At 41.2% G+C, this 17,703-nt stretch overlaps 1 long non-coding RNA gene across 1 annotated transcript in view; it reads right to left on the bottom strand.

The window, feature by feature from the left end:
- Positions 1 to 10,741: 10,741 nt before the first annotated feature.
- Positions 10,742 to 17,703, bottom strand: part of LOC138754256 (uncharacterized) — a 37,824-nt gene continuing 30,862 nt past the window's right edge. The window contains exon 6 of the long non-coding RNA XR_011351618.1: positions 10,742 to 13,582. This is a non-coding gene — a long non-coding RNA (uncharacterized lncRNA). The remainder of the gene's footprint in view (positions 13,583 to 17,703) is intronic.

Genomic DNA, 17,703 nt, shown 5'->3' with positions numbered 1-17,703 from the left:
GTTACAACTATAAAAGATCTTAATGACACCATACTTGGATTGTTGTTTGAAGTCTAGTCAGATATCAGTAAGCTGGAAATGTTACTGGCAGAGGTGGAATAGATTGGGACTGTACTCCCTGGAGCATCAGAGGCTGAGGGGAAACAATGCAGAGATCCATGTAATTATATGGGTTTTAGATAAGGTGAATACTTGTAGTAATTTTCTAAAGTACATAGATTGAAGATGAGAAGGGAAAGATTTAAAGGGGACCTGAGGGGCAGGTTTTTTTTCAAACACAGGGTGGTGGGGGCATGGAACAAACCGCCAGAGAAAGTGGTAGAGATGGGACAAAAGCGAAGTAAAGATATTTAGACAGGTACATAGAAAAGGTTTAGAGGGATATGGGCCAAATGCAGGCAAATGGGACAAGCTGAGATAGACAATTGGCCGTCGTGCAGAGGGTGGGGCTAAGGGCGGCTTCCATTTTGTGATTTTATGACTGCTATTCCCTTCTCATGTTCCTTTTTTAACCTGCTTTATTTTCTAATTCATCTGCTCCCTCTCTGCTTACTACATGCACCCTGGTTCGCATCAAAGTTGTTCACCTGATATGCACCATGCAGTCTCTTTATGGAGTCATCATCTTCTTTGTCAGGCAGCCTATTGAGCATTTCCTTGTCTTGCGGAGGTGTTCTCTAGCTCAAATCTTATTTCTCTTACTAATATTTGGCTCCACTTTATCCTGGCCAGGTCCTTCCTTATCGCCTCCTCCACTCTCAGAGTGGGACTCTAGTTTTTCCTCACCATTCTCCAGTATTAATCTAAAAGGGATGATCATGTGATCACTGCATACCAATTGTTGTCCCACCATCACCTGGTCCATCTCGTTCACCAGGATTAAAATTCATGCAAAGCAGCTGATCATACAAAACCAACTGGCTGCAACTTCTTCAACATTTCCCTTTTTATTTGCATTCATGATTTATTTTGTAAATACAAATCCAGCTTTAGAAATAAAGGTCAGAGCTGAAAGGTGAATGCAGTACAAACTAAGAGTTGCATTGTAAATATCTGTTTAAAAACATCATGCAAATTTGAAGATTTCCCACAGCAACTGAACACCCATTAGAGTACAAGCTCTTGGCGATATGAGGATTACTGCAAGTCATAGGTGTGCATATGTCAATCAAATGAGTATGAGAAAAATAATATCATGTTGGGGGAACATAACGTTGCTGATGGATCAGAATTTATTTGTGATACTTTTATTGGCTGAGTTAGCTGGAAATTGACTTAACCTGCTGATGTTTGCACTGCTTTAAAATTTCTCCATGTCTTTCTCCCACCTATCTTGGTAAATTCCTTAAGACTAGCACATCCTTCTGATTTTGGACGTGTGCAGTCCATATTTGACTGTTCGACCACAGGCATTGCATTACCTTGGCTCCGAGCTCAAAGTCCCTTCTCTCCCATTCTCTACCTCCTTTTAATTCTTTACAAAATACTTTTCTGATGCACCTTTTGATCATCAGGATAAATTTCTCTTTTTGTGGCCACCTCTGCCCTGAGATGCAACTAACATAAAATCCCCCTTGTCCTCACCTGCCACCCCACTAGACTCCGCATCCAACACATTATTCTCCAGAATTTTCAGCATTAACAACAGGATCCCACGACCAGACACATCTTCCCCTCTCTGCCTTCTGTAGGGACGACTCCCTTGTGCAATCATCCATCCCCACCAGTCGTCGCCTCAGCACCTTCCCCGATGGGTACAAGAGGCACCACATTTGCACCCACACCTCCTCCCTCACCTCACCTCCTCCCCCCTCTGGTGCCCTAAACAGGCTTTGCACGTGAAGCAGCACTCCACCTGGATTGATTTATTGCATCTGGTGCTCTCTTTGTGGCCTTCTTTCTTTGTATTTATTATCTCTTTCCATTTAATGATTTAATGTGTACAATTGTAGTTTTTAATGAAGTACCTCTTTGGCTGTAGCAAGTTACAATGATGTGTGTGTACATTGTACAATGTATATGGCAATAAACTAATTATTGTTTACTTCTAAACCTTTTCTAGCCTCCATGCCTTTCTCCATGGTAATGACAAATATTTACTTAAGATCTTGCCCATCTCTTGACCATGCTGATCCTTGAGAAGTCTATTTTGTTCTGAGTTACTCTTTTGGCCTGAATATAGTTGTAGAATCTCTTTGGATTCTCCATTACCTTATTTGCCAAAGCCATCTCATGCCTTTTTACCTTCTTGATTTTCCTTTTAAGAGCAGTCTTACATTCAAAAGACCATATATTCAAAGAATTCATTTGATCCCAGCTGACCATGGCTGACATATGCCCTCTTTTTTCTTGATCTGAGCCTCAATATCATTCAACATCCAGGGACCCCACTCCTGCCAGCCTTGCCCTTCACTCCAACAGATGTGCTGTCCTGAACTCTCACTATCTCAAATTTCCCATATGGCAGAAATTCTTTTACCTGCAAATAGCCTCTCCCAATCAGTCTCTGCCAGGTTTTGTCTAATACCATTGAAATTAGTCTTGGTCTGATTCAAGTCTATAACTTATAAATGAATCATACTTTCCGATACTTTTTTATGGTATCTGGTCCCAAATTTCTCCCCCATTAATCTCTCTTGTGGGACCATCTACACATTGCTAAAGAAATCTTCCTTGACAAATTCCACCCCATCCAAGTTCTTAGTACTGACAGCCCCAGTTGATATTTGGAAATAGAAAATCCCCAGAATTACTATTGATATTCAAATTGATGAATGTTAAATTCCATTTTGTGAACTTTCTATTCTCTTTGAATCTTCCACTTAATAGTTAACTCGGAGAGAACCAAACCATCTGCTGGAGGAAGATGAAGAAGGTCATTAGCAAGTTCCTTGGCCTGATTCCACAAGATGGAGTCTTGACTTAAGTTGAGGTACCGTCTCCTACAAACACTCCCTCCATCTGTGTACCACTCCGACTTTGTTTTGGGCAAACATATCTCGGAGATGCCCTAGTGGGATCTGGTACACTCGGATGTTCATGAATTTTGAGTTGAGTATGTCAGAATGTGGAACAGCTCGACACATACTCAAGGTGTCTGAAAATTCAAACGAGTTGGAAGTGACCTTCCCATATTTCTTACTAGGATTCCTAGGTATTGATAGTCCAGATTTTGATGCAATATATCAGTCCATTTCAAAGGGCAGGTTAGATTCCAAAACAGGTTTTAGGATGGCAGATTTTATTCTCTGAAGTGACACCAGTGAATCATCAACTTCACAAGACAAGAACTTCTTCAGCTTCAGATTGGGCTTGTAATATCAAGATGCCTATTATTCTCATTAAGCAATGCAGGCTTAATGATACCACACCCTACAAAACCTTCTTCCTTATTTAAGGTAAGAAGAAAATCTGCAGATGCTCTGGTCTAATGCACTATTTAAGATGTTTTTGACTAAACTGGTTGAGCCAGCAGTGATATTTTATTTGTTTAACTATTGTTCTACCCTTCTGCTTTGAACATCACATTTGAGCCCACTTTTACTGGCCTTGGGTCCTAACTGCTTTGGCCTTGTACACAGAATGCAGAGTTTCTGTAAACTTGTGAGCTCACTATACCAGATTATTTTGTTCATGGGGATAGCTTCGTTCTGTTCCACTGTATTAGGATGCCATTGTGTCAATCATAGGTGTTAATGCAAAGAGCATTTCTGCTCTACTTTCCTGCCTCGTCTGGTGAGACATCAAAGCTGATTTAAAGAGGCAAAAATCAGTTACCCCGCCCCAGACCATCTTTAGCTCCTGCTGGAAGTTGGTGGGCATGTTAAGGTGAACATTTTATAAGCCTGGGTCATTAGCATTTATTCTTCACCCTAGATGAACGAGGAACTTAGACCATAATAATGAAGAAAAGAGCAAAATACTGCAGATCCTGGAAACCCAGGTTTACATTGGGAAGTAAGAGGTTAATAATTGCCAGGTTTCTGTTTTTTTGTGTTGGTGTTAGTCACCTGCTCCACCCGGATTCAATTTGGCAGGTAAAATGCAGTCTGAGTCCTCTGCGGTAAATCCTCATAGCAACCAGTTTACGTCACTCTGATTGTCTAACAAAGGAGTGTAACTGCACAAACAGGAAGCCCCTCATGCAAACCACAGGGATATACTTCAGCTTATCCATACATTTCAAGTCATTATGCAATTTACAAAAAAGGACCAGGCTGAAATTCCCGACCAAAATGGAATGACTGCTCAATTTTGGAACAGCACTTTAAATTATAAAGTCACAGCCATATTGAAATAAAGTTTTTGAATTTGAACTTTACACCTGATGACAATGAACTCCTACATTTATAAAATGCACTGCAGCTTTTCAATTCCACACCAAATTGCTCTAAAGAATTTTATTGTAGCTATAGAACATAAAACATAGAACATTACAGCACAGTAACTTTAGCCCTTGATGTTGCGCTGACCTATATACTACCAGAAAATACAAAACCCTTCCTTCCTCGTAACCCTCCATTTTCTTTTCATCCATATGCCTGTCTAAGAGTTTCTTAAATGCCCCTGTTGTTTCAGCCTCCACCACCACCATCCCTAGCAAAGACATTTCAGGCACCCACTCTCCTGTAAAAAAGTACCCCTCATGTCTTGCCTAAACTTTCCTCCCTTTACTTTGCACAGATGCCCTCTGCTGTTTGCTATTCCCACCCTGGGAAAAAGGTGCTGGCTGTCTACCTGATAAAGGCACTGGCTATCTACCTTATTTATGCCTCTCAGAGTATGAATTAATTATTTTGCAGCTATTATACTTTATATCTTCAAGCTGTGCATTTCATTACCTGGTGCTAGTATTGAGCATTTTACCCTTTTCCATAAAGAGCAGTGACCTGAAAACAAGGCTCTGGACACTGTGGTGGTAGTAGTAGGCTTTATTTGTCATTGTAAGAAAAGGCTTGATGGTTCCCTGAACCTGCTGTGCTACATAAAAACAACATAACAACTATAAGCAGTTCAGGAACAGAAGCACCAGGTCCTGTAGAGGCCGCTATGAGCGAATGCTGCACTGCCATCTTGGGACTTAGCCACCACTGTATCTTCGCAGGACAATAAATAATCACAAAAATAAACAATTTCTCTTATGCACACATCTCCAATTACACACCATGACTTAAAATGAATAGTAAACAAAAATCAGTCCCACAATACATTGAATTTTAGAGGCTGGGCCATGGTTACAGAAAAGACAGGTAGAAATATACCTTCAGATGTTAAAATGTTCACTCGAGACCATTCATCTGATCTGAAGAGGCTGCTGCAGGCTACTTCTACCGCGCCGCCATCAAGACCAAGTTTACAGGCATCTACTGGACTCTGGATGTTAAATCGTTCGCCAGTTTTTTAAACCACCTCGCAGTTCGCCGTCTCTTGAGGATGAAGCCCACGAAGCCCCAGTGATCCAGGACATGCATTCTTAGGTCCCTCGAACTAGGTCCATGACTCTGCCATTCTGTACACCTCAGGACCCCTCCTCCGACTGCACCGCACTGTCTCCACTACCCCTGGCAACAGGCAACGTCAATACTGGCACTGAAGACTGAAGGACCCATCGCCCCAATAGAGGCCTTGATCCCCTCAGCCGTTGGAGTTTTTAAACCAACAATCTGGCAGCTTCATGAACACCTTTACAGAAACCGCCTTTTATCTCTAAATAGTTGATTTCGCCAATACCTTGGTAACTTTTGAACAAGGAATTCTGGTAAAAACACAATGCTGGAGAAATTCAGCAGGTCAAACAGTGTCCTTTATATAGCAAAGATAAAGATACAGAACCAATGTTTTGGGCTTGAGCCCTTCATCAAGGTATGAACAAAATGTAGCCAGGCACCTGAACTCGAGTTTGTGTTTTTACTTCAACCACGGTGTCTGAGCACTTTGGTGTTTTACTACGTAGGAATCCTGGTAATGCATTTCCATGTCATATTCATCCAGAAGTAATCAATAGGTTAAAATTTATCCACATACATCAATAAATACAGAGCACAATGGTTGTGGCTTTGAGCTAATGGATTCTGTGCATCACATTAAAATCTTAACCTGGATAGAACATATAATTAGGACATTTTATGTAGATAGCAATGTGCAAATTATATTGCTGGAGGCACAAATCAAGATTTCAAAGAGCAACATAGTTTGCTGGAAGTGTCAACAGAGGGCGATAGGATAGAGAAGAAGGCATGTTTGGCTTTATAGGCTGAGGCATTGGGTATAGGAATTGGTTTGTCATATGGCAGCTGTACAGAACATTGGTTAGATTGCATTTGAGGTTCATGTGCAGTTCTGGTTGCCAGATTACAGGAAGGATATGGTAGTGATAGAGACAGTGCAGAAGAGCCTCAAATGGAGTCCAGTAATTATAGGGAGAGATTGCAGAGGCCGGGTTATATCACATGAGACGTAGGATGCTGAGAGTTGACCTTACAGAGGCTTATAAAATTGTGAGAGGCTTAGAAAGAAAAGATAGTTGAGACTTTTTCACAGGGCAGGGAGTCTAGATCTAGTGGATATATGTTCAAAGTAAAAGAGAGGAAGTTTAAATGGGATCTGAAAAGACCATGAGAAAGGAGTAGAATGTTGCGATTTGGTCTATCGGGTTTACTCCTTCATTCAATCTGCAGAAATTTCCCATCATCTCTGTTCTAAATGGATATCCTTTTTTTCTGAGACTGTGTTCTCTGGTCGTAGACTCTCCAACTACTGGAAACATCTTCTCCATGTCCACCTATCCAGCCTTTTATATCTTTTCAATCCCTGCCAGTCTAAATGCCTCTTAAATGTTTAAAAAATGATAACAGTGTTTCTATTGTATCTGTTTATCACCCTGACACCATATTCCAGGCAGTTTCCGATCTCTGTTTAACAAAACACGAGCCCCCCTCCTCTCTTTAAAAATATCCCCTTGTAGCAACTGTGTCGCAGTGTGAAATGAAGAATGAGAAAATGATCAGATGTAGTCGAGTCGAAGATCAGTAAAAGTCATTTACTCAAACAGTCACGGGCAGTTTTTTAAAACCCCGCGCATTCCAAATGATGTAATCGCATTGTGATGTCAGGACGTCACTCGGAACCTCCCGAGCCGGTTCAATTAAGCCTCCGACGAACTGCTCTTGCATTTAATCTTTATACCCTGGAAAAAAGATTCTGACCATCTGATAATGATACCGGATTTATTCATAAAACATTGTACAATGTACACATGCACAAAATTCTTACTTGCTGCGGCTAAAGCAATACTTGTAAAGAAAAACCAAAATAGTAAACGTATTGAAATATATGAAATAAGACAATAAAAACGTAAGATTAATAATTCACAGTGATCCGTGCAAAATAGAATGGTGACAGTTCTTTTATGGTGTTGGAATAGTCTATGAGTTTACCAAGGGGAAGTTCAAGAGTCTGATAGCTGCTGGAAAGAGACAGTTTTTTAACCTCAGTGTGCTGGTTTTCAGTCTTTTGCATCTCTTCCTGAAGATTGCAGTTAAAAGGGGTTATGACCAGGGTGATGGGTGATCTTTATGATGTTGTTGCCTTCTTGATCTTGAGGCAGCGCCTCATGTAGATGTCAGCAATGGTGGGAGGTCAGAACCTGTCCAACCTTCCGCATTCCTGGGCACACTGTGACACATTTCTGCGTCTGATGCAACCAGCCAGTAGACTGTAAAAGTTTCCAACACCCACAACTCTCTGTGCAAAAAAAAACTTTCCCTGCATATCTCCTTTAAACCACCCCCTTCACCTTACGTACATGCTTCAAAACACAAAAATGCTGGAGAAATGTCCTGTTGCATGCAACTTTTTTTATCTTCTCAATAATTTTATAAAGTGTAGCCGACAGTTCCTGCCGTTTTTTTGCTGATTGACTGAGTCATCCATATAAATAACAATAGTGGGCGGGAATGGCCATGCATATGAATGCTCTTCTTCCCCAGCCCTGTTTCTGCTGAGCTAGCTGGGCAGCTTGACCAACGCCATTTTAAGGCTGTTGGTCTGATGCTGCCCCAGCATCTACCCCTGCTGGTTCGTTGACCTGGGTGTCGCTTTAGCGATCTCTGTCAGCGTCTGCTGCCGCGTGATGTGCCCAATCTCCGCCATTGCGGGCCGCCACAAACTTTGACCGGGTCTCCCCAATCTCTGATGTTCTGTGTAAAACTCAGGTTTATCCAACCTCTCCTCATTGGTCATAGCCTCTGATCCAGGCAATATTCTGGTAAATCTCTCCTGTGTCCTTGCCAAAGCCTTCAATCCTTCCTGTAATTGCACACAGTACTTCAAGTTCAACCTAACCAAAGCTTTATCTAGCTTCAACATGACTTTTTGACTTTTATACTCAATGCCCCAAACTATGGGTGTTGGGATGTGGAATAAGCTTCCAGCAGAGGTGGTTGAAGCAAGGACGTTATTTACATTTAAGGAAAGACTGGATAATTACATGGAGGGGAGAGGATTGGAGGGGTATGGACCAGGTGCTGGTCAGTGGGACGAGGAGGGTGGGGATTTGTTCCGGCATGGACTAGTAGGGCCAAACTGGCCTGTTCTGTGCTGTATATGGTGATATGAAGACAATCATTCCACATATACTTGTGTGGCCATCTTTAGGAGCTATGTATCTGAATGTAACCTTTCCTGGAAGAAAGACTGTGACCATCCAACCTTACCTAATGCATCTTATGATTTTAGACACCGCAATCAGGTCACACCCTTGTCTCTTTTGCTCCAGGACATAAAACAGCCAGTGCAAACTCTTCTTATAACTCAGTCCCCTCCCAACATCTTTGTGAATCTTCTATGCATCCTCTCAACCTTCATTGCCCCCTTCCAATAATATGGAAACCAGAACTCCACACAATAGTCAAGGTGTGGTCTCTCCAACAACTTGCTCAGCTGTAACATTGTGTCCTGACTCTTGTACCAATGCCCCATCTAATATACTCAATCATAACCATTTGCCGTCTTCACTACCTTCCAGTCTTACCACTTTCAGTGAGATGTCTCACCGTTCTAAAACACACTACTGGGTGACCCCGTCTCTGTGTTTGTTATGCTTTAGTTTAGCTTCCCAAGTTGTACATGTCAGAGTTAAATTCCATCTGCCGTTCCTGAGTCCACTTTCCCAGTGGATCTACGTTCTATTATAGACTTGGACAACCTTCTTCACTGCCTTGACTTGTCCTTTTTAAACAGTGGTACAAGATTAGCCATAATCCAATCTTTCATACCCGCACAAGGTCAAAGGATGTATTGGATCTGGAAATTTTTTCACTTGAATACATTCCAAGGCCACCAATAACTCCTTTGTTCCAGCTAGTCATTAATTACAGCGGACAACAAAGATTTTTCTTCATGAACACTTTTGGGTGTATTTTATGGATTGTGGGCTGATTCTGAAAATTACCGTAACATTTTCCTATCATGTACAGTTAGTTTTAAAGATATAACCTATATTTGTGATTTCCTGTCATATTTTAAGTCAACGAGTATATTGCCCACAAAGCAAGTTGTTTCGGTCAGTCCAAGCATCCCTGGACATGGACTCAGTGCAGGTCCTATGCAAATGTTATCTTAGGCTTAGGATAGATGCAGAGGCTATAAAAGTAGCTCACATGTACAGATACTGTGCATTACATTGGTATAGATTGAACACATGTTGATGCACATGTCCTTCAGGCAATAGCACAGTGAGTGTAGTTAACAATAGCTTTTATTGTCTTCAGCAAGACTCAATACAGCAGAAATATCTCGACAATGTCCACACAGCTGCGATACATTCCGTTACATTTGTGGTGAGTATACACTTAAGGGTAAATTCAATAAAAATTAATTTAATATTTCTCCATCTTCTGACATAACCATATAACCATTTACAGAGCGGAAACAGGCCATGTCGGCCTTTCGAGTCCGCACCAGTTTGAAGCCAAGTGGATTGTCAGTAAGAACTGGAACAACTGTCGGTCAGCAACTTCTTGACGGTACCTGATACAGAAAATCTGAAATCATCCTTGTGTTCTGCTTGAAGTTGTCTATCACAATCCCCATTTCTTTTCAGGAAGCAAACCTTTTGTCCAGTGTTATTTGCAAGTGCTGATCTTCACTTAATTTATTTATTTTCCTTTTTAAATCATACCTCCACCCATCTTGAGAAAGGTGGCTGCTTTCTGAAACTGCCTCAGTTATGGAATTCATGTAGGCAGAAGAGGACTCTTGAACAGTGCTGGAATCCTGGGTATAAAACTGCATTTATCAACTTATGAAGCTGATGATCTTGGCTTATGATAATGCTACTCCTTATCTTTTCATTGCCATTTCTATAGCATTTTTATCATTATTCTTTAATAAATATGCATTCACATATTCCCATTTAAAGTCACTAAACTTTGAAAAGAAACAGACAGTACTTTGAATGCTTTGCTTTTGTGTTTCGCATTCTGAGTATCTGGGTATTTCTGTCAAACTGGTTTGTGCCTGCTTGGCCTGCTGCAAGTGTAATTCTAGGATTTCAAAGTCTCCAGTCATCCCTGTCCTTACACCAAACATTTATGGAGGGGGTAAATGTGCAGCTGACGTGGACATTTACCCCCTCCATAAATCTTCGTCCGCGAAGCCAAGCCAAAGAAGACACAACTGATGCTATGTCACTGATCAGGAACTAGTTCTGTGTACATTTAAAAATGAGCCTGCACTGAAACATATTAGATCAAAGCTCTGGGTTAAATTATCATAATTTTAATTTTAATTTTAAATTTAAATTTAGAATTCTGGAGTAAATCAGCATAAACAGATGAAAATCCTGTTGCTTGAATTATTTTGGAATAACTTTTTAATTTTATGTCTAGCTTTTAAAATTGGTATACGGGTGTGGATTATGTGACTTTAAAAAAAATCCTTTGTGTTTTAACAATCTGGAAAAGCTGAATGGCTAACCAGAAATGTCATTATTCTCAGAACTACCAATACCGATGTGCACTTGAAATTCCTGGGCCAATAGTGAGAAAGGCATGTATCAGGTACCAGGGAGGAAGCATTGCAGAAAATGTAGACTGTTCAGTCTTCAAACCTTCTTCCGGTGCAATGTCATGACCATGAGGGGGGGAAGGAGAAGTGGGGGGTGCAGGTCCAATTAACCTGCCTTTTCCTGCTCATAGTTCCTACTATATTTGTGATTTCCTGTCATATTTTAAGTCTACAAGTATATTGCCCACAAAGCAAGTTGTTTCGGTCAGTCCAAGCATCCCTGGACATGGACTCAGTGCAGGTGCTATCCAAATGTTATCTTAGGCTCTGGAGGCTTAGGATAGATGCAGACAGGTTATAAAAGTAGCTCACATATACAGATATTGTGCATTACATTGGTATAAATTGAACACATACATGTTGATGTACATGTTCTTAAGGCACACAAAATGTCACCCTGAGCATTTCCCAGCACCCCTAACAATAGGAGAAAGAGAAGCAAAGGAGAGTCCCTTCAGAAACACCTTAGTGTCTGTGGATTCGCCTCTGGTGCAACCTCTGCAGCCACATTGGCAACTGAACTCCAGGTTAAACCTCTGCTATCCTTTAGGAGGCCTTTCTGTACTCAGCACCCTCATGAATCCCAGTCTCCAGCAGCCCATGTGGGTCCTTCATCCTCTGAGCCTCTCGCTGGTCCACTGTCGTGTTCACCTTCCCTATAGTGTCATCTCTCCTGCTCTCCCTTTTCCTGGTGCCCTGCACCAATCCACTGCTCTCAGAGTCTGCAACCCCTTGTGATATGCTTCCCAACAAAGACGCCACCATCTTGGGCAGAGACCTCTGTGGTTGTAGGATTTTTTAAAAATCGGCTCCTTTAACAAGCCATTTAGAGCCCCATCAGAGCAGTGTTGTGTCTCCGCTCCCCATTCTTTTGGGTCCACACCAGTGGCAGCCCGGTCATTACAGCAGCTCCAGCAGTGCTGGGTCCACACCTGGGCCCACACCAGACGAAGGTCCACACCTGGGTCCACACCAGACCAGGGTCCACACCAGTGGCAGCACTGATGTTACCACAGCTCCAGCAGTGCTGCCATTTTTGTCCTCCAGTCTCTTAACTTGCACAATGGCATTTATTAGATCCTGCTGTTTAATTTTCCTTGCAATCCTTCTTACAGTGTACTCATTAGGAAGTTGAGAGTGGCATCTACAGTTACAGTTTGTTCTCAGATCTCTCATCGCCTCTTACCTTTCACACTAAACCTATGTTCTCTCGCTTTGGACATCTCTTCCAAGAGAAAACATTTTCTATGATCTAAACATTCCATTTGTATTTTGTGTTTCAACAATTCTGTATTTTCATAGTGAACATTACTCACTGACAGGGCAGCTGGAGCACAGAAAAGAGGAAGAAGGTACTCGATTGGCAGAGGCAGGGTAGGAAGTAATACAGATTTGAGTAGAAGTGAGCTATGCAAGGTTATAAGAAAAACAATGAGAGGTGTATAAGGCATGTATGTGAATGAAAAGTACTAATTTAGGAAGATGATGCATCACTGGAGAGACATTCCTTAAGAGGTCAAGGGCAGATGATCAGTTTTACAAAGAAGAAAATCACTGCCATGTAACCATGGGTATTGTGTAGGTCAAAAAAATAGCAAATAGGTGATTGACAACCAGGAGTTGTGCACAGTTGAGAGGGGTGTGAACGAATACAGCAAGATATAGATCAATTACCATCATGGACAGATAAATGTCAGATGGCGTTCAATTTGAATTAAGAGTGGCATGGTTAGCGAATCATTCACTGGAACCGTCCTTGTGAATCTCCTCTGAACCCTCTACAATGTCAGCACATCCTTTCTCAAATTAGGAGTCCAAAACTGCTCACAATACTCCAAGTGAGGTCTCACCAGTAGGTAACGGAGCCTTGACATCACATCCCTGTTCTTATATTTCATTCCTCTTGAAATGGGGAATATTTATTTTTTTCTTTTGCACATCAATTGATTTTTGGACAACTGATATTATGCATATTTCCAAACTACAAGAACATTGCCTGCCATGAATAACCCACACCCAGTAAATCATGGCTAATCACAATTTTGTTTTGTGAGTCACAAAATGAGAGGAAAATGGTTTTGTGCACAAGATAACAAGTGCAGGCATTTTGCTTTAAGCAACAATTTCAAAGCACCCCTTTCACTTGTGGAGACTAGTTTATGGCACAGTTTATGTGAAGTCTGCTCTGAGACATTGAATAACTTGAACAATAAGTTGGTTTCTTGTAATATTGTTACGAACAGAAAACTAAATAAAACATTTAAGACTTTTCCCCAAAGAAAATACAGCAATAATTCTGAAATGAGACATTAGAATAAAATTAAATAAATTGATTGAAATTATTTTCAAAAATATATTTTAATCTGCAGCAAAAACTAATGAAAGATGGTTTAATTTTTGAAGTACTCATGCTAATGCCTCTTCTCCTGTCTTGACTTACAAACCAGAAAGGGGCTGGTTTAAATTTGGCAGTATCGTCACTGAGTCCCCAGTCTGCGATATCCCAATGGTCATCCTTTAACAGAAATTCAACAGGAAGTAACAAATAAATACTTTAGATGTAAGAGCAAATCTGAGGCTGGGTATTCCACAGTAGGTCGTTTACTAGAATGAATGAGTTAAGTTTACTGTCATATATAAAGGTTCAGTGTTCAGATGCAATGACATTCTTACTTGCTGCATGCGGCATTTCCTGTACTTTAAATACACCATAGAGAGAGAAAAAAAATTACAAATATAAAAGCGGAAAGAAAAGAAATAATAAATATTCATGGGTGAACAGTTTCCACCTTCTCCTACGGTAGGGTAGGAATTTGATAAGCATACTCTGCACTTGATGAACGAGTGCTCTACTTCAAGAGTCAAGAAGATCAATGTTATCCTATAGAAAGCAACCTCCTTGGTAATCCAACACGTTCCAAACATTCAATCCATTCACAGCCAATGGATGTTATTTACAAAACACACTGTGCTCAATTGTCTTGGCTTCTCTGATGGTACCTTCCAAATTGTGATCTCTGTCATCAAGAAAATGCCGATACAATTCTGTTACAGTACCAGCCACCTGCATTTAGATCCGGTGCTGTCTCTGAGGAACTTGTACATTCTCTCCGTGTTTGCGTGGGTTTCTTCTGGCTGCTCCGGTTTCCTCCCACCCTCCAAACCGTACAGAGTTGGTGGTTAATAGGTACAGACTCATGGGCTGGATTGGCCTGTTACCGTTCTGTATGTCTAAATTAAAAATTTAAGATGAATGTAGCAGGCACATGGGATCGCCATCAGCTGGATAAGGCAATATATTAGATTAGAATTTGGCCTTGTGGGAGAAACCAGAGAGTAGTACATGATGATTGCTTGTCAGTCTGGAGGCCTGTGACTAGTGGTGTGCCTCGAGGATAAGTGCTGGCACCATTGTTGTTTGTCGTCTACATGAATGATCTGGATAATAATGTCCTAAATTGAATCATCAGATTATGGGTGTGTAGTGGCAGTGAAGAAGGCTTTCAAAGTTTGCAGCGGGGGCCTGGAAAAGCTGGTAAATTGGGCTGCAAAATGGCAGATAGAATTTAACATGGACAAGTGTGAGATTTTCCACTAGCACGCATATTTCCAAATGGCAGGAAAAAAGAGAACAAACCAGGATAAAGACTTGCATAGTAAACAATAGAGCAGTGGAACAGAGGGATCTGGGAATACTGATATATAATTCCTTCAGTAGTGTCACAGATGGACAGGGTCATTAAGAGAGCTTTTGGCATATTGGCCTTCATAAATCAAAGTATTGAGTACAGGAGTTGGGATTTGAAGAGCTGAGATATAAAGAAAGGTTGAATATTTTAGGACAGAATTCCCTGGGGTGTCGGAGAATGAAGGGAAATTTGATAAAGGTCAACAAAATAATGAGGACTACAGGTGGGGCGTTCCACTGAGGTTGGGTGAGACAAGATGAGAGGACATGGGTTAAGGGTGAAAGATGAAATGTTGAAGAGGAACATTAGGGCAACTTCTTCACTCAGAAGGTGGTGAAAGTGTGAATTGAACTGCCAGAGGGTTAGATTTCAAAGAAATTTGGATAGGTACATGATGGGAGCACCAAGGCTAGTCGACTGCCCTCCCAAACTTGGGTCTGGGACAGAAACCCTGGCTACTTTTCAGAAGAGGTAAAACTCTTGGGAGCAAGGAAGAGGGGCTTCCCTGTGAAGTATGAAGGGGGCACAGTCCTCTTCTATCTGGATATTCGATGCTCCTTAAAAAAATATAAGATCTAGTTAGGAAAAGCTAGTAAATCCACATCAGGTGGGATTCGTGCAGAGAAGACAATCGGCAGACAATATAAATAGGTTACTTAATATAATATACCTGGCACAATCAAGGGTGGAACCAAGAATAGCCATATCACTTGATGGTGAGAAAGCCTTTGATAGTCTGGAATGGGACTTTTTGGTGAAAGTGCTGGAAAAATTTGGATTTGGACATTTAAATTAGGTTAAAGCATTTTACAACAAACCCAAGGCCAAAGTTATCACTAATGGACAGACATCTTCAGCTTTCCCACTGACCAGATCTAGTAGACAGGGTTGTCTGCTATCTCCTACTCTATTCGCATTGGCAATTCAACCATTAGCAGAAACTATTTGACGGGATTCAGGCATTAAAGGTTTTAGAGTGGGCCAGAAAGAACACAAAATTAACCTGTTCGCAGATGATGCTTTGATACATTTGACAGAACCAAAAGGGTCATTGGCCAGGTTGCAGACTCTACTGGAGGACTATGGCAAAATCTCGGGATATAAAATTAATTATGGTGAGATTGAAATAATGCCACTAACGTGGGGAGTATGAGAAATACCAATGGGAGAGTAAGTTCAAGTGGCTACAAAAGGGTATGAAATATTTAGGAACATGGATAGATAAGAATTTACAAAATTTATATAAATTGAATTATCTCTCTCTTCTTGGAAACATTGAGGAGGACTTGTGCAGGTGGATGCATCTGCCTATCACGTTGATGGGCAGGGTAAGCTGCATTAAAATGAAAGTGATGCCACGGCTACAATACCTCTTCCAATCGTTGCCTATACCGCTGCCCCCGAGTTTTTTCAAAACACTTGGTGGATGTCTCAGACAATTACTGTGGAAGAACAAAGCAGCTAGAGTCTCCAAGGAGAAAATGACCTGGGATTTTATCCTGGGAGAGATGAGACTCCTGGATTTAAAAAAAATATTATTAGGCGGCCCAGGCAAGGTTTATTGCCTCGCTCTTTGAGAGGGATGGTTTACCCTCCTGGGCACAAATTGGTCTACACACGGTAGGGGAGGAGATAGCAGGAAACATTATTTACAAATGGGATACTAAATTAATAACGCAAACTAAACAGACAACTCGATATTAAAGCACTTAATTCGAGCATGGCAAAAAATAAACCAGATTATTGGGTTAAAAGTAGGGTTGTCCCCTAAAAACCCCTAACCCAAAATAAATTAATCCCTATGACTATGGGTAATAAGATCCTGGCCACCTGGTGCCAGAAAGGGATCAGGTGTGTCGAGGATTGCTACGAGAAGGGGCATATTATGCCATTTAAATAACTATAAAATAAATTTAACTTATCAAACAAGACTTTCGTCTGCTATCTTCAACTAAGATCCTTTTTAAGGGACAAATTAGGTCCATCTTTGGCTCTGCCATTGTGTAATGACGTGGAGGTTCTAATTTAAAGGGGGATCACATGTAAATGTATTTTGGCTATGTATTTCCTGTTCCAAAATGAGAGCCCGAAACCGGGACTCCATAAGCTGAGGCCAAGATGAGAGTTGGATTTGGGAACAATTCCTGAGCGATGCTGGTCCGACCTTTGCTGGGACTGCATGGAGGTGGTTATTAACGCCAGATATAGGCTGGTGCAATACAACTTTTTGCATCACTTTTATCTCATGCCGCAAAGATTACATAAGGTCAAACCGGAAATCTCAGATGTATTTTAGATGTGGTGGAGAGACAGGAACGTTTGTGCATTCAACGTGGCTATGTGCCAGGGGATAGAATTAGGGGACATTTTGAAAAAAAATCACAGGGTGGAATATCCGCCAGACCCAGCCTTGCTTCTTCTTGGTGACATTGTGGATGTGTGTCCAAGATTATCTGAACATCAAATTCAATTTGTGAAGGTGACCTTGGCGATGGTCAGGAAATGCATAATGGTTGCCTGGAAATCTAACTCTCAGCTAAGCACAGCAAAATGGAACACGGAGATGCAGAGCTGTGTTCCCCTGAAGATAATTACTTATAACTTAAGGAGGAGATATGGCACATTCATTGAGGAATGGCAGCCATACCTGTGGCATGTCAAAACACAGGTGTGATTAGCCTCCCCAGAGCCCTTCTCAACAGGAACAATTGGATCTCACACGCTCTGAAACACTGAGAATGAGGAGACAACTTGGAAATCCTGCCGGCTCCCCTCCTTTTTTCTCTCTTTCTTTCCTTCTTTGCATATTCATATCATTATTTTTAATAATTGATTTTTAAGTTTTTGCTTGGGTTGAATGGGAGGGAGGGTGACTGATGGGGGGGGTAGGGAAAGATGGGGTGGAAGGGAAAAGGGAGGACTTGGCAAACAAAGATCTGTAAAGGGG

The sequence above is a fragment of the Narcine bancroftii genome, chromosome 2 (genome assembly GCF_036971445.1).
Source record: "Narcine bancroftii isolate sNarBan1 chromosome 2, sNarBan1.hap1, whole genome shotgun sequence".
Classification (NCBI taxonomy): Eukaryota; Metazoa; Chordata; class Chondrichthyes; order Torpediniformes; family Narcinidae; genus Narcine; species Narcine bancroftii.
The sequence above is the reverse complement of the archived record's forward strand: the minus strand, read 5'-3'. Positions and strand labels throughout refer to the sequence as shown.